This window comes from Canis lupus, chromosome 8 (genome assembly GCF_011100685.1).
Source record: "Canis lupus familiaris isolate Mischka breed German Shepherd chromosome 8, alternate assembly UU_Cfam_GSD_1.0, whole genome shotgun sequence".
NCBI classification, from domain to species: Eukaryota; Metazoa; Chordata; class Mammalia; order Carnivora; family Canidae; genus Canis; species Canis lupus.
The window spans coordinates 29,450,910-29,469,361 of record NC_049229.1 but is presented as its reverse complement, the minus strand read 5'-3'; the positions used below and the strand labels follow the sequence as shown (position 1 = coordinate 29,469,361).

At 39.4% G+C, this 18,452-nt stretch overlaps 1 long non-coding RNA gene across 1 annotated transcript; it reads left to right on the top strand.

The window, feature by feature from the left end:
- Nucleotides 1-5,842: 5,842 nt before the first annotated feature.
- Nucleotides 5,843-12,563, top strand: LOC111097038. Its single transcript, XR_005363262.1, has 4 exons — nt 5,843-6,767; nt 7,129-7,167; nt 7,802-7,881; nt 12,378-12,563. It is a non-coding gene; the product is annotated as an uncharacterized LOC111097038 (long non-coding RNA).
- The last annotated feature ends 5,889 nt before the right edge of the window (nt 12,564-18,452 follow it).

Genomic DNA, 18,452 nt, shown 5'->3' with positions numbered 1-18,452 from the left:
CAGCTTCCATGACATCTTCTAATATTCGCCCACCCTCCCTGATAGTCCAGCTCTTAGAAGGTAGCCTTTTTCTTTTTCCATTCTTTCCTCTCATTTCAAGGTTAATTTTCTCAGAAACTTCAGTTTTTACTGAAGCATTATTCCTCTTTTATCTCTGCAGTGATTCACTTGGGTGACAAACTATCATTTTAGAATTGTTCAATTTTTATTTTTCTCAGTTGGAGCTAGTGGATGTACATTTAATTTCAGGAAAGTGAGATGTAAATGTAGTTTTCTTCTGGATTACACAATGTTTCTCTAACTGAATGGATCCATTCTCTCATTCACCAGGAGCAAGTAACTATGCCCTAGAGTAACTACCTGAAACAGCAGGCTATTCTAAGCATTCTTAGGAACATAATTCTCCTGATCCTATATAGTTTATGGTAATCTTCCCCAAAAGTTTATGAAGAGTGAAAGATACTAAAATCTACACATTCATGAGCTATGGCCATAATACCACCTCCTACTGGGGAGGTTGGTGGCCACAAGGGCACACTGGCTCCTTCAAAAACATGTATAGATAAAGATTGGCACATTCAGGTCTCGTACAGCATAATCCATTTATAGCTGATCAGTCGAGGGTTCAAAAGATGACCATAGTTCTCAGGCTTTCAAGCTAATCTGAATATGTGATAAGTGATAATTTTCTAATTAACCCCAGTAACCCATGCAGATTAACAACCAACTGGTAGTACATTTCCATTTCCTATCCCCACACCCCTACTTTGGTTGGTGCCAGAATGACTGAGAATTAGGATTTTAGATGTATTTTGTAAGAATCCAGAAATGTTGGTGCTGGGCAAAAGCAATTCCCTAATGGGGTGTTGACCTTAGATTGAGAAACAAGTGGCCAGGATGTCAGGCTACATCCAGAATTGAGCTGAGACAGTGTGTGGACTGGAGAAAGAAAAAGCAAATGGGACTGGAAGAAGAAACTTGGTGCATGGTCAAGTCTGACAGCTTAGCCATTCCAGAAAAGTTAGCCCAGGGGTTATGTTTCTGAGAGATGGGGAGTAGAACAACCTAGGTCTGATCACAGCACTGCTTCAATTAAGCCCTTTGACAACTCCCGTTTATCAGTGGAGGCTCTCCATGACCTAGCCCAACCTAACTCCTGCCTAAGCTCCCACTGCCTATCTTTGGCAATCAAATTTCTCTCACAGCAAACTGCATCCCTTTTGCCTATGAGTGCATGCATTTTAGTTATTGTAGTGGTTACCTGCTGTTTTTGTCCAACACCTTAGTTCTTCTCTTTTGGGGTCCTCTCTCCTCCAACTTCTTATGAAATACTGCCTAGCCCTGCCCACTTTATACAGTTCTAATAGAGCTGCCAATCCTACAAAAGTCTTGCAACATTTCCTACCTCTGTTAAAATTATTTTCTGCTTTGTATGAGTCTCTATTAACAGAGCTCCATATTAGCGCTGTCTATTCCATGGCCAGGTGATGGGTAAACTTCCCACTCCACAAGCTATGGTGATTAGCCTGTTTATTGATAGGCATGTGACCCAAACTAGTTTGGGTTTAGACAGAGCAGAGCCTTTCCATGGGATCTTCTTTGCTGGCCCTGAAATACAGATAGCCTTCTATGGCTATTAAATACAATCCAGGAATCCCTGGGTGGCGCAGCGGTTTGGCGCCTGCCTTTGGCCCAGGGCGCGATCCTGGAGACCCAGGATCGATTCCCACATCAGGCTCCCGGTGCATGGAGCCTGCTTCTCTCTCCACCTGTGTCTCTGCCTCTCTTTCTCTCTCTGTGACTATCATAAATAAATAAAAATTTAAAAAAAAATAATAAATACAATCCAGTGTGATATGAGCATAGTGCTAGCTGTGGCCAAACCACCCTTTCCTCTGCAACATGGATTATGTATATCTGCTATGGGAGAACAGGAAGCATACACACATGAACAGGGTCAAGAGTTCTGGGAGAGCTGAAGCAAGTGCCACCCCCAGATTTCCCAGTTACACTTTCCTTGTATTTATGTAAGCTATTTTGAGATGGGTTTCTGGCCCTTGGAAACAGAAGAGTACAAACTAATAATCATTTGACCAAAAATAACCTCTACATCCTTAATGGAAATTCTGTCTTTGAGGACAATGTCTTGTGAAGCCTTTCCACAGTCCTCTTTTTGAAATTAATTACTGCACGTGAGTACCATGTCTTAGTCTTTGGGGCTGCTATAGCAAAAATAACATAACACATGCCTTATAAACATTTCTCGCAGTTCTGGAAGCTAGGAAGTCCACACTCGTGATCACCAGGAGATTCAGTGTCTAGTGACGGCCTGCTTCCTCATTGACGGCTGTCTTCTCTCTGTTACCTTCACATGGCAGAAGGTGCAAGGGCTCTCTAGGATCTCTTTTGTAAGGGCACTAATCCCGTTGGTGAGGGCTCCACCCTATGACCTAACTTCTTCCCAAAGGCCCCATCTCTAAACTCTGTCACACTGGGGATTAGGTCTCAGTATATACGTTTGGGGGAGAGACATGTTCAGTCCGTAGCATCCTCCATTAACAAATGTATACCTTGGGATCCCTGGGTGGCGCAGCGGTTTGGCGCCTGCCTTTGGCCCAGGGCGCGATCCTGGAGACCCGGGATCGAATCCCACGTCGGGCTCCCGGTGCATGGAGCCTGCTTCTCCCTCTGCCTGTGTCTCTGCACCTCTCTCTCTCTGTGTGACTATCATAAAAAAAAAAAAAATTTATACCTCAATAGTTGCACTGGTTTCATTCTGCCTCAATTTGGGGTTTGATTACACATCTCTTTTCCTCATTTGCAGGGTCTTTAAAGGTAAAGAGCATACCTTAATCATCATTGGATGCTCCATAGGACACCACCTCATAGGTGCTTAAATGTTTTGAATTATGTCTAGATTGGTACTATGTATCATGCTCTGTTCTAAGAACTCGGAATAACAGTGAATTTTAAAATATGAAAATTCATGCCTTCATGGAGTTGACATTCTAATAGGAAAATTATTTGACCAAAATTCATGGGAATTGCTGAATTGGGAAAAGCCTTGAAGAAAGGCAAACCCTACCTGGAACCAAGAGCCTCAGACCAAAAGGACTTTGCTTTTTCCACAACCAAAGAAAACAAAACAAAGAGCTCTTAGTGTAGCAGAAGTATGGGAAGTATATGTCAGGATGAAGTTGAAAATAGAACTTGAGGGCAGCCCTGGTGTCTCAGTGGTTTAGCGCCGCCTTCAGCCCAGGGCACAATCCTGGAGACCAGGGATCAGGTCCCGCGTCGGGCTCCCTGCATGGAGCCTGCTTCTCCCTCTGCCTGTGTCTCTGCCTCTCTCTCTCTCTGTATCTCTCATGAATAAATAAATAAAATCTTAAAAAAAAAAAAAAGAAAATAGAACTTGAGCATACTATTTTAAAAGATGGTTGTATTAACCTGTGTCAAATGAAAATGGCCAGCTAGGTAAAATTACAGGCATTCCCCAAATTGTGCCCCTTGGTAACTCAGTAACAGTTTTCCCTCAGAGACCAAGAACTATTTCCTTCTCACCATATGCTCTACCCTAAAACTGACAGTGCGTGTTCATCTTTTTTTTTTTTTTAAGATTTTTATTTATTTATTCATGAGATAGAGAGACATATCTTTCATATCTTTCAACCTTTGTACCTGCCATCCCCTCACCTTGGAATGTGTTTGGTTTTTTTATTTTGAAGTCAGTAATCACTGAATTCATGGTAAGGAGAGAAAAATCTCTAGTGCTTTCCCAGTTTCTTCTAGCTGCAGACTGTTTCTCTCTATACCAGACAGTACTTTAGAATTTATCCCCAGAGCAACTGAAACATAGTGGAAGGGAAAACAAAGAAGAGGGAGTTTGTGAGAAATGGTAGTTGGTCAGTTAATCTGTTTTTGTGAGAGACTAGAATATTCTGCTTTAGTGTTTATAAAGAAGAGAGTGTACTACAAGCTTGAAATAACTCTTTGGAGCTATAACTTTTTAGGGAGCTAAGGTTTGTAACCATGTTGTTGGTTTTTTAAAGATTTTATTTATTTGACAGCGGGGGAGCGGCAGAGGGAGAGGGAGAAGCAGGCTCCCCACTGAGCAGGGACCACCACCACCCTCAGCCAAGGGGCTGGTTCCCAGGACCCTAGGATCATGACCTGAGCTGAATGCAGACGCTTAACAGACTGAGCCACCCAGGTACCCCACGTACCTATGTTTAAATGCCTCTAATGAGCACATGTACTAAAGATGCCTTCTGTGGGTAAAGGATACCACTGCACAGAGAAGGGGTCTATTCCCACAGGTAGTGACAGCAGAAAGTTCTCAGGCAGTGGGGACAACTGGGGCACCTTGTTTGGGTGCTGTCTGAGCTGGTGCCTCATAGTAATGCCAAATTGGAGATTACATGTTTCTGATGCATGAAAGCCTGGGAATTTTTCTCATCTAGATCTGTGGTTGTAAAAACTTGCAGTTACCACCTGTTTCAAAGTTTTCTCTGCTCATTTCCCCCACTCAATTGTAAAAAGATTTAAGGATATGCCTATATCCGGGGGTGTGGAAGCTTACAGCTTGCCAAATTTATTAAATCTTCCCTTGAGTGGCTTTTATATAAAATCATTATCATTATCTACCTGGCACCTTTCTAGATGCTCTAGATATATTCCCTCATTTAATGTTCACAATACCTCTATGAGGTAACTGCTGTTGTTAAGACTTCTTTTTCCACAAGGAAACCAAGACACAAAGATTTAGGTAACCAGACCCTGGTCACACAGCCACAAGGTGATGGTGGAGCTGCGTTGTGGGGATGTGTAAACCTGTGTTCTACTGCCTTGCCCAGCATGATGTGTGGGAGAACATTCCAGGTAGCCTCAGAACCAGACTCCACATAAATATCTATAGGAAGAGGCCTGGGAATCATGACTCAGTCAAAATTCTAACTTATTCCCCTGCTTGTGGTCTCAATTACTGGTAAAAATAACCACAGTGCTTGCAAGTGGGATACAAAAGCCCATATTTCACTAGAAAAATAAACCTGGGGATCACATCCTACTTTGCCTTCCTCCAGGCTGTAAGTAGGAAGGCTGATGTCTTGACCAGTGGGTTCCTCAGTGAATATAACCTTAACTACTTTCAATACATACAACAGCTAAATATTCTCACCTAGAAATAAAATCATCCTGTGAATGGTCAATCTAGATACTCCAGGTTTAAGAAAGCTGAAAATAACCTGTATTATAATCTATCACAATCATCCTGGAGCTACATTTTTAATGGTATTAAGTCTTTTCCAGAATTCAGACCCTGAAATCTTTCAGACAGTTATACAGGATACATATCAACAATCTTGTTCAACAAGATTTAGATTAAGCACTTCCTCTCACAGGACCTAAGAACTCCATAATGATTCTGTTGTTTTGTTTTACCCTTGAATGTTTCTTACTCTCTGTAGTGAATAATGTTATCTATCTATCTGTCTGTCTGTCTATCTATCCATCTACCTACCTACCCACCTTACCTACCTACCTATCTATGTATCAGCACTCAGGTTCTTAGCTGTGCAGAGGTCCCTAAGAAGTCCATAAATCCTTAATGAAAAATTGTCATTAAAAGGAACTAGAGAGGAGTGTCTGGGGGCTCAATCAGTTAGGTGTCTGCCTTCACCTCAGGTCCTGATTTCGGGGTCCTGGAATCCAGGCTCCCTGCTCAGTGAGGAGTCTGCTGCTCCCTCTCCCTCAGCCCCTCCCCTTGCTCGTGCTCATTCTCTTTCTCAAATAAAATATTTAATAATAAAAATTAAAAATAAAAGGAACTAGAGGGGCACCTGGCTGGCTTGGTCAAAAGAGCATCCAACTCTTGATCTTGGAGTTATGAGTTCAAGTTCCATGTTGGGTGTAGAGATTACTTAAAAATAAAATCTTAAAAAAAAAAAGTATTCCTCAAGTTTAAGTCATGTTTTACATTTCTCTGAGAGGCTTGACAGACTCAGATTTCCACTGACCTGAGATTTGTTGAGTCCTATAAAGATGCCTTTACACAGAATTTAATAATACTTAAGGCAGATTTCAAGATACAGGAGCAAAGTCATGTTTGTAAAAGCCTTCCTCATATGACTTGGTTGAGACAAATTCTATTAAACTAAGAATAATCATGAGATTGTATTATGTATTTTCCTAGATTTGTAAATGTTTTCCTAACTTCATATGCCTAATTCACAACAATTTCCTTTTGCTGCCCATTTTGCCTCACCTTTTATTGATTTCTCATATCTAAATAGCTCATATGTATAGCCTAAGGTGTTGTCATGATAGTGGAAATAAAAGGCAAGTAGTATATGACATCATCCCACCATCTCCATTCTCTGTTAGGAGAGGTCTAATCTTGTGATTTTGGCAATACTCTTATGGCTTAACAAACCAATGAATCATCTAATTAAACAGCTATCTCATTAATAATTCATCTTTATACTTTCATTAGCTAGATTTTACAACCTGGTCTCTGAGGCCTTGATAATTAAATATTTCACCATCCATATACCTTTAAGTTCATTGCTTAAAACTTGCCCCATGTTTTTGCTTTTAGCCTTTGTCCTACTCTTTGGTATGTCACTAAACAGGCTGAGCATTCAGTAAACTATGCTATTCAGATTCTTGCATAACATTCTAGTTTAGAACACAGTAGTCTTTGTTTTAGAGAGCCAAGCCAAAGAATGTTCTCATGTACGTGGTGGCAAATAATCTCAGACGTTATCTAGGTATGTATATCATACTACTATACATTTTTAAAATATTTTACATAAGTCAGCTCATAATTATACATGGCATTGAGGAGAATAGTGCTGACTGAAACAAAATGATGAAAACGGTAATTGTTTTGGAAATGTAATCCAAAAATATACTCAGATATATGTCAACACATGCTTGTGTGTCCTAAGTAATTCAGTAACCCATGCAAGCCCTTTGTCAGCTCTCTGCATGTTAACTGAGCCAGGGTGATGGTAGGAGGTGCTGCAGATAATCAACTATTTATCAAGTCTTGCCTGACCTTTAGTAAGTGGCTATTTGTCAAATGTGGCATGAAAGACAGCTTTTAAATCCATTAAATATTTATTTAAGGACTTGAAGATCCTCCAGCTGGAACACCAGTATGCCCAGGTATGTAACTCAATATTCACAAGAGAACATCTCTCAAGATCTTTGCCTTCTATAATCAATTCATACATTGCCCTTCCTATCTACACCCTTGCAACTGAGCACCGGTTCAATAAAGGACTTATTTACAACTGCAGTATGTCTAGAAATTATACTCCAAAAACCCTTGGGCAGACAAATGCCATTGATCCTAGTGTCACATTCAGGAAGTCACGGATCCAAGTACCATATTCAGCAAATTCCCAGGCACAACCAACTTGCTAGAAAACCAAAAAGGGGAAATCTGGGAAGTAGGCCAACATCCTGGGTGTCATTGTATAGCATCCAAGCCAACTCTGGTTTCAAAATTCTTTTGAAATTGTTACTCCATGATAGGAATGCATTCTGTGCTTGGCCACAGATCATCACACAGAAATATATTGCAGAATTGTTCTTGCACATTGCTGGTTTTTTTGCAACAGGAAAATTTAATCCTTGGTAGAAAAGTTTGTTTTGTTTTTGAATTTGTGTAAAATCTACTGGTGAGGCATTACCAAATAGTAGATAAAACACTGTATTAAGGCTCTTTATCATATGTAATCCTAGGCTAATCTCTTTATCTTCTATCTTCCCTGCTATTTTCAAAAATGCTATGAAGAATTAATAAGAAAATATTTTATGTAAGACATGGTTATGAGCATCAGGAAGACATAACCCAAAAGATACTGGTAAGAAATGGTAAGCCTGCAATGATAAACTTTAAAAAGTAGTAGTGTCTCTAAATAAATTAATGTAATACAATCTCAAAAATGCAGCAGGATTTTTTTTTTAAGCAAAACAATTTTTCAAATTCATGTAGGAAAAAAAAAAAAAAAAAACAGCCAGGAAATTTCTTAGGGAAAAGAAGAGCAATAAAGGTGACTAGATCTACTATAAAGTAAAACATGATATAAAGCTACTGTGATCAAAACTGTAGGGATGGGGATGCCAGGGTGGCTCAGCGGTTGAGTGTCTGCCTTTGGTTCAGGGCATGATCCTGGGGTCCCAGGATCAAGTCCCACATGGGGCTCCCTGCATGGAGCCTGCTTCTCCCTCTGCCTCTCTCTGTGTCTCTCATGAATAAATAAATAAAATCTTTAAAAAAAAAAAAAAAAAACTGTAGGGCCACCTGGGTGGCTCAGTGGTTTAGCGCTGCCTTCAGCCCAGGGTGTGATCCTGGAGACCTGGGATCGAGTCCCATATCAGGCTCCCTGCATGGAGCCTGCTTCTCCCTCTACCTGTGTCTCTGCCTCTCCCTCTCTCTGTGTCTCTCAAGAATAAATAAATAAAATATTTTTTAAAAACTGTAGTAATAGCATATGAAGAGACAAGAGAGGCCAATGGAATAAACCAGAAAGCCCAGAAATGCATCAGAAAAATTTAGTATATGATAAAGAAGGCATTTTGAATCATTCAGTGAGAAGAGTCTAAAAGTTACACTTTTCATCTATAAGATTGACAGAAAAAAAAAAAAAAACATGCTCTAATGGTCAGGTCAGTAGCAAACAGGTATTTTCAAACATTTGCTAGTGGAAACATGAATAGACATGACCCCTTTGGAGGGCAATTGGCAATAGCTATCAAAATTGAGAATATTTACCCTTGCTTTTACTAATTTACCCTTCAAATATTCTCTTATATGCAAAATGACCTACATATAAGGTAATTGATGGCAGAAATGTTAATGAGAACTAAAAATTAGAAGCAATGTAAGTGTCCATTGACAGATTAGCTAAATGAATGATGATACCTTCATAAAGTGGAATGATGTGCAGCTTAAAGATAAAGATAAGACAATCCTGTTTGTGCAGATATGGAACAATTCCTAAGCTGTAAGGTTAAGTGAAGACCAAAATGCAGAGCAGTATGTATAGAATGTGGAATGTAGAGTGTATAGAATGTATACTTGGGGGAAGGGAGATAGTATATCTTTCAGAAAGGAAACTAATCCTAGTGGTTTTCTCTGCAAAAGAGAATTAGTGAGGGACAGAGCGGAAGAGACTCACTTTTAGTTATATATAGTCATTTGTGTCTTTTGACTTTTTAAAATTGTGCCCATAAATTACTGACCCGAAAATCTGGGGCTTTTTATTTTTTAAGAAACAACAAACAATATAACACTGATAGCAGAAATAAAATAATATGAAAAATAACCTCTGATAAATTTATATACCACAGTCTAAATACCACAGAATATAAATGCTTCTTATTCTGTTCAGAGTGTTGAACAATATAAATAAGATTATTATTCCAGAGGTGGACACTGGAAAATTTAGAATGTAAGAAACGGGAAAGAAATGTCTTACCCAGACATTTAGAGGAATAAAGGGTCAGAATCTCTTAAAAGGACAATTTAACTATCTGTCTCAGTGTTCTGAAAGAGTTTCAGTAACTGATGGCCCTGACGTAGCTTCAAGTCAGCCAAATAACCAGTAAATTTAAAAATCATAATGCTTGCCCATGAATCCTGCCTTTTGAATGGTCTAAACATTTTAGGAATAGTATTCAAATATGCTTAATGGGACTCTGAGCACTTTCTCACAGGACCTAGGAACTCCATAAATGAGTTTGTCATTTTGTATTGTTTTACCTTTGGAATGTTTCTTTTATGTAGTGATTAATGTTAGTCAAAGGAGCAAATGTAACTCTGATGGCTATGAAATCTGGTCCATTTTATGAGGAAGAAAAAGCAGATTATGTAAGATCAAAACTGCAGCCACTTCTGCCTTCTAAGGACAATAGTAGAAATATCAGCCCCCTACTTCACATAGAGGCCAAAAAGAAAAGTCTTTGCTAGCACTACTACCACTGGCAGGCTCGAGGTTCATGAGCATTGTTTTGCAAAACATACCCGTGAGTTTTGGGATATGCAAAGGCAAGCCTGGAAAAGATCAAAATAGTTCTGCATGCAAAGAGAACGGAGTTAATACATAAAGAGCCACAAGAGTCCTGGTAAATTTAAGGTGAAAAGATGCAAACAGCGTGTCAAAGGGAAAGGGAAACCAAGCAAACTTCTGTAAAGTCTGCTCCATACGTAAATCCCTTTTATGAATGTTAATATAAGGGGAAGGAGGGCTATTCCACACTTGGGGACAAAGCAATGCACAATACTAACAGCACAGGGTTAGGCAAAACAGTAGATAAATGAAATTAATTTCCAAATGCCAAGGGGATTGGAAAATACATAAATTACCCAGATTTCTTTAAGGGAGAATTCAAGAGGCTCCAGCTAATTTCAAAGGAGAAGGTAATCCCGCTGACATCTAGGCTATACCTCCTCCCTCCACTCAAGATGTGCACAGTGAGATTGTGAAATAAGCCAATACACTTATTACCTCAACAGCACTAAGCAGGCACAAGGGGAGTACTTGGAATTCCCCACTCCTTCTTCTAAGGAGAGAATTTCAGAGGTTTCACCTAACCCAATCTCAAACTCTTGGTCAGGAAATTTGGCTTTTTAAGACCTCTCATTTCTTCTGAGATCTTTAAAATACTTGCTTCCTCCAAAGAACTCCCAAAATTCTTCCAAAGAATTTATTCATAAGGGATGCCTGGGTGGCTTAGCGGTTGAGCGTCTGCCTTTGGCTCAGGGCCTGATCCCAGGGTCTAGGATCGAGTCCCACATCGGGCTTCCTGCATGGAGCCTGCTTCTCCCTCTGCCTGTGTCTCTGCCTCTCTCTCTCTGTCTCTCATGAATAAATAAATAAAAATTAAAAAAAAAAAGAATTTACTCATAAAAATGTTTCCATGGTTTTTTCTAGTACTCTCAGGGATTCATTTGTTACCATTTAAATCTGTTGATCTCAAATTTATTTTGAGATATAGAAGGAATTTGTGTTTTGTTTTGTTTTTTTACATAGTCACTCAATTAACTGTCCAGCCTTTTTGTATTGAATAATCAATCCTTGTCCTATTCAATTAAAATGCCACTTTCGTTGTGCTAAAATTCTTCACAAGTCTATTTCTGGATTCTGTAATCTATTCCATTGACTTTAACGGTGAGGGAAAATTCTTTGTCTATCCTCGAGGCCTTCTAGCTGGACTAAGAATTAAATTTACCCGAGACAGATTAAAGAAGAAAAAAACAAAATTTTGTTACATGCAAACAGATGCCCCCATAATGAAATTGAGACCCAAAGAAATGACCAAGGCAGGCAATTTTTATACTTTTTATTTTTATTTTTTAAAAGATTTTATTTATGCATGAGAGACACACAGAAAGAAAGGCAGAGACACAGGCAGAGGAAGAAACAGGCTCCATGCAGGGAAGTCCAACGTGGGACTCCATCTCAGGACCCTAGAACCATTCCCTGAGCCAAAGGCGAACACTCAACCACTGAACCACCCAGGCATCCCAGTGTTTATACATTTTAGACAAAGGATGATAGATTTTTGCGGAATAAACAGGTAAGTTTGGGAGCTTTAATTAGTAAATTCTAAGCAGAATTTAGCCTGAGAAAGTGAATTAGTGAAAAAAATAGCAAGGCTTATTTTATAGCATTCTCAACTTTATTCCTCTATTTATGTTGATAAGGATGTCTTTTTACCTCTGAGTACAGGGAGGCTATTTTTCATATGGGAGATTTGTTTTCTGCTTTCAGGGAGACAAAAGAAGTTCTGAGTGTCCTTGTCCTGTTTGTTTCCCAAATAGATTCAATTCAAAGTAATCACTATGCTGTTGCAGCCTGCCCTGGGCCCCTCCAACTACATTCACAAAATACCTGTTTATTTTATTATTTATTTATTTATTTATTAAAGATTTTATTTATTCATAGACACAGAGAGAAAGAGGCAGAGACACAGGCAGAGGGAAGCAGGCTCCACGTGAGACTCGATCCCAGGTCTCCAGAATCACACCCCAGGCTGCAGGTGACTCCAAACCGCTGCGCCAACCAGGGCTGCCCAAAGTGGGTAGAATTTACTAGTAAAATCAACTGTGACCAGGGCATTATTTAGTTGTTTACTCTCGGTAAGGAGGTTAACAAGTCTCAACATTTGTCTCAGTAATTGCTGTTTTGATTGTCTCTTCTGGGGACAATATTGGCAATTAATATTTCACTAGAAATTCATCCATATTGTGTATTTAATTGTTTTTATTTGCATAGGGCTGAGCAAAATCAACTTTTAGAATTCTTTTAATTTCTCCCACGTGTGTGATTATTAATCCATTTCCATTTCCTTTTTTTTTTTTTAAGATTTGTATTTATTTATTTGACAGAGCACAAGCCGGGGGGAGCTGCAGGGAGAGAGAGAAGCAAACTCCCCGCTGAACAGAAAGCCCAACTCAGGGCTTGATCCCATCACAACCCTAGCCAAAGGAGGACACGTAACCAACTGAGTCACCCAGGCACCCCTGCATTTCCTATTTTTAGTCTGTGTGCTTTCTCCATTAAAAAGAAAATGGATTATTAATTTTGTTGGTTTTTGGATTTATTTACCAGTACTACCTTTTGTCTTTCTAATTCATTATGCATTCCTTCTTTTTACTGTATTGAGTGTAATAATGCCAATTCCTGCATAGGTAGAATTTAGGAAACTGTTTAAATAAAATAAATAAAAAGTGATATGCCATTTCTATTGCTCCCCCCCCATATAAATAATTATAAAAGAGAGAGAGAGAGAGAATTAAACTTTAGAGAGGATAAATCAAATGAAGTCTTTAATTCTTGTTTTCTTCTAGGTAAATATCACGATAACTGTCTTGCGATTTTTGATTTTAGAATTGTTGACAATTCATTTTTCCTAAGAAACAAACCCTAATACACTAGGAGTTAAAAGGATGCTGTTTTTATTGACTTTCTTTAAGATGGCAGTCCTCTGTTCCTTTATTTCTTAATAAATGATTATGCCATAGGTCAAGGAAATCAAGGAAAAATACATCCCCAGCTTTTCTCTGTGCGCAAAATTTTCTTTCTCTATTAATTTGTTTAGATACCTAGCACGTATTCCTTGTCTATGTGTGGTTTTGGTATTATGAGCCAAGTAGTTCCATTCCTTTTAGTTCACTTCAATCCAGCAGTCCTTTAATGCGTGCTTTGACTGTCCTAGGTGCTAGAGAGAGAATACTTGATAAACCATACCTCCTCCTCTCCCTATCTCCCCAGCCTCTCACCCCTAGGAGTTCACACCGTGTTCTGTTGGTACGGATTGCTCTTCTAGTCTCAATCAGACTTTGCAGAGAGATATATGTGTTGTAAGGCAGGACAGAGGAAAAGAGGAATGGCTAAATCCAGATCATTTGCCATAGCTCTAAAAACAAGGAACAAAAGTTAAGCTGGTTAATATGCATGCTATGCTCCGTCCCCAGCAGGATATTCACAGCAGTATTACTTGTAGCAACCCTCAGGAGCCTGAATGGAGCTCTTGTTTGACTCTCTAAACCCTGCCAGTATTGAATCCCCTGATTGTATTCCTGGGGAGAAGACTTGGTTCCGGGTGCTGTGCCAAGAAGAGTTGAAGGTGGGGAGGCCTCATTTCCTCCTAACCTCTCTCAATTCTTGATGCCAGGGGATCCTAGGAGGGTAGAACCAGTTTGCATAAAGCTTACAAGAGAGTTTAATTACCTTCAGAGGTTTTAATTTCTCAAAAAATGTAATTATTTAATTCTGACAATTCCACATAAAAGTTGGAAGAAATATGCAGGTAATATACTCATATATAACATTTATTTCATACTTGAAATAGTTAATTCAAAATAATCAACATTATCCCCAGGAACACTGATGATGAAAGCAGCCTTAGATTTATTATGAAACTACAGGAAAGAACAGGGTTTGAGGCTTGCTACTCATTTGAGACATGAGAAACCAGGAGGCAAGCAAGACTATGATAGTATACAACAGGATATCTTTGGAATATTTCAGTACATTTAGATCTTGTATTTTCTTCTACAGTGGAAAAGGTGAGTCATCTGAAGTCTCTGGAACAATAGTTTAGGAACACTGTTGAAGTAAAAGATATCTACACCCTGTGAATAAGGGCCCCCAAGAGAAGGGCACTTGGGTGGCTCAATCAGTTACACATCTGCCTTTGGCTCAGGTCATGATCCCAAGGTCCTGGGATTGAGCCCTCCATCAGGCTCCCTGATCAGCAAAGAGCCTACTTCTCCCTCTGCTGCTCCTCCTGCTTGTGCTGTCTCAATCTCTCTCTCTCTCTCTCTCTCTCTCTCCTCTCTCTCTATCAAATGAATAAAATCTTTTTAAAAAGGGGGAAGTGCCCAGGAGAAAGGTGTTAGTCTAACTGGAGCCTGGAAAATGGTCCCTCCAATGCTCATTCTACTAGTGATAGAAGAAGAAACAACATTCACTTCTTATCCTTGTCCCATCTGAAAATTCTCAGCCCTTACTTTCTCTCACCTTTTGTGATATATACACAGAGCTTAATGCTGGTTGGGGAACATTTTTATTTTTTAGCTCATTTTGCATCTGTCTTTATCATTAGATTTTTATAAAATTATCTCAGCAACATAATTGGAAAGAATCCCAGAATGTCTTCCCTGTGGCTTTTTTTATATATATAAGATTTTACTTATTTATTCATGAGAGAGACAGAGAGAGAGAGAGAGAGAAGGGCAGAGACACAGGCAGAGGGAGAAGCAGGCTCCATGCAGGGAACCTGACGTGAGACTCGATCCCAGGTCTCTAGGATCATGCCCTGGGCTGAAGAGGGCACTAAAACTGCTGAGCCACCCAGGCTGCCCCTCCCTGTGGCTTTTCTAAGTTAAATTCCTCCAGCTCCTCATACAAAGACTCATCAACCTCCTGGTCACTCTTCTACCATACATATTTCAGTCTGTCCCCATTGGCCTTAAAAGAAAATAGTTGGAACAGCAAAATACACTCTAGTGATAGTTAACAAAAGCAGAATATTGAGTAATATGATCTCTGATTGTCTTTGCCCTGTCCATTGTAGCACTCTGGCAGCCACGCTATTTTATTTTTTATTTTTTATTTTGATTGATTGATTGATTGATACCTATTATGTCACAGTTCACTATGTCTTTGTCACATGAACTGCCAAGTATCCAGCTCTTCTTAGTTGATTTTTGGATCCTGAGCTCAGATATGTTATACTCAACAAGGTTTTTGATTATAAAACAGAAGACAACTATGATTCCTTAAGCAGCAATGGGATGTATTTTGATTCCTGTGGCTCCGAGAAAGACAGGAGGAGCCAAGGGAAGTAAGGCCCAGCTGAGTTTTCACCACAGGAGCAGGCTGCTCAGAATGTGCCACTTGCCAGTAGGTAGTCACTGCCCCAAGACTGGCCTCACCACCACTGGACACCTACCACTCCTGTGCTGCATTCTGCTGTCTAGACATGCACCTCATTCTTCTAGACCACACACACCCCTAACTTTTCCCCTGCAGAGCCACCCTGAGCACACCTAATTGACCTGAGCCGTGTCATTACCCTTCAGGATACAAAGTCCCACGTGGCAGCATTTGATTAGGTGTCTTAGGTCTTGTCCTTGCTTGTGCTCCCAGGGGGATAGCTGCCCTTTTAGTTTCTGTAGTCAAAGAGGTAGCTGCTTCCTTATCATTATCTTAGGATTCCTCCCAAATAGGAAAAGCTTTTAGATGCTAGGCAACCCAAATTATAAATATCTATTATGCATACATTTTCATTTCATTAACTTGGGTTCATTACTTGCAAATAATAACCTTCAAAGAATGATTCTGTCATCTAGTCAGTTTTCATTCCCAGGTTGCTGCTGCTACAGACTTTGTAAGCTAGTTTTTGTGTTTCTCCACACTCAAAGGATTACACAGGAGAGTGTCAGAAGGAAGCATTGTGACCAGGCTTCCCTGTGGTTGGAGGACCACACATTGATCTCCAGGAAATGGTTGTCTAACCAGCTGTGGTCCTCCTACTTGCCTAATCTGATCACCCGGTACACACACCTCTATCCTGCCACTTAAATAACGGGCTTTTTGTTATTTATTTTTTAAGATTTTATTTATTTGTGAGAGACACACAGAGAGAGACAGAGACATAGGCAGAGGGATAAGCAGACTCCTTGTGAGGAACCCGATGCAGGACTCAATCCCAGGATCCCAGGACCACAACCTGAGCCAAAGGCAGACAATCAACCACTGAGCCATCTAGGCATCCCTTAAATAACAGGTATTAAGGAAGGTTTTATCAGATGCCTTGCACAAATCTAGACACACTAGATCTCTACCAGTAAGTACCCTTATCTACCAATCTACTAAACCTATCAATTTTGGGTTTTTTTGTTTTGTTTTGTTTTGTTTTAAAGATTTTATTTATTTATTCATGAGACACACAGAGAGAGGTTGAGACACAGGCAGAGGGAGAAGCAGGCTCCATGCAGGGAGCCCGACGTGGGACTTGATCCCGGGACTCCAGGATCATACCCTGGGCCAAAGGCAGGCGCCAAACTGCTGAGCCACCCAGGGATCCCCTCAGTTCTGTTAATTAATGTGTTCTGTCCAGCAGCCACCAGAGGTATGGAGACAGTAAAGTCAGACAACAAAGATTTAAAACATAGTTTTCGTTCTTCATGTCTTGAAGATAATACGCATTAAAGAATAAACTGTTGAACTTCACAGTATTATTTTTTCTAGTTTTTTTTTAATTTTTATTACTATTCTCAATAGACCAAATATGATTAAAGAAGAAATCAGTTTTCCTATCTCATTGGACATGATTGTGTTTAAGGAGACTCTTTATTATCCCAGGAGGGAAGTAAGCTCTAGGGCAGTTCCCTCCCACATGGCTTAGAGGACTATTCTTATAATAGTTCTGTAAATTTGAAAGTATTTAATATGAAAATTATCATTAGAATTTTTAAAAAACAAGCTATTAGAGAAATCCAGGTAAAAAATAATACCTCAGTGCCCAATGAAATGAACATATAGTTTTTTAAAAAAAGTAAAACCAGCACTTGGGTGACTCAGTTACTCATCTGCCTTCAGCTTAGGTCATGATCACAGGGTCGAGCTCCCTACTCATTGGGAATCTGCTCCTCCCTCTGCCACTCCCACTGCTTGTCCTCTCTCTCTCTCTCTCTCTGTAAAATAAAATCTTTTTTAAAAGAGTAACACAAATACCTACAATAATCAAACAAGGAGGTGCTTCACCAAATGCCATGAATTTCAATAACTAATTGTCAAGTAACGCTCTTGAGCTATCCACATTACTAATTATTTAATCCCAGTTTAGATGGTTAATTCTGATTGTTAAATAATCCTAAAGGTATTCCTCCCACCACTCCCAAGAAGAGGATACAAACTCCAACAGGGTAAAAAAGAACTGATAAGGGATATTTAACCAAATTTCAGAAAAGCAGAGCACAAGTCTTGTAAGACTGCATATTGCCTAGCTGATATATATCTCTTCCATCCCTTGTCATCACTTCAAGTTACAGAACATGTAAAGACCCCAAATTTCCAGCCCTCAGACCGTGGTATAGAAAGGAAAACAAACTGGAACAAACCAGTTTCATATATTTATAGAGGAAAAAGAATCCTGACTCAAAGCAAATAGAAAGTAGGAAATTTAGATAGAATGTGAGCAGAGTGAGAAAAAAATTACAAAGGTATTTTACAAACATACTGGCTTTTTAACAATTCAAAGAAAGGGAAACAGTCACAAACCTAATAGATAAATGGTCCAATTCAAAAACCCTAGAAACAAGGGAATTGCCTACAACAGCTTGATTCCACAAAACATTTTAAGGACATGAATTAAATAGAACATGAGCTCAAATACCCTGTGATAAAAGAAGAAAAAAGTAGAATGAGTTGAAAAAAAATGAGTACAAAACAACATAATTACAAAACTAGGGAAAAAAACAGCAAAGAACAGAGAAACAGCTAAAACTTGAATTACAACATAGAGCAGAGGTTAGATATAACCACAGTAAACACAGGTTTTAAAAAAGAAAGGAACTAGGGACACCTGGGTGGCTCACTGGTTGAGCTCTGCCTTTGGCTCAGGTTATGATCCCAGGATCCTGGGATCAAGCCCTGCATCCGGCTCCCCACAGGGAGTCTGCTTCTACCTCTGCCTATGTCTCTGCCTCTCTTTGTGCCTCTCATAATAAATCTTGCAAAAAAATAAAATACAAATTAAAAAAAAAGAACTAAAGACTAAAGTTAGTAGAAAGGAGGTAGATAGTGGGGATCAGATAAATGCGACCTCATGTAATGACAAGTGGTGTCTGAAGTAGTAAACCACTCAAATGAAAACTACCCAAGAGAATGTCCCTGAAACAAAAGCAGATCTGCTGAATTAAAGAGCAT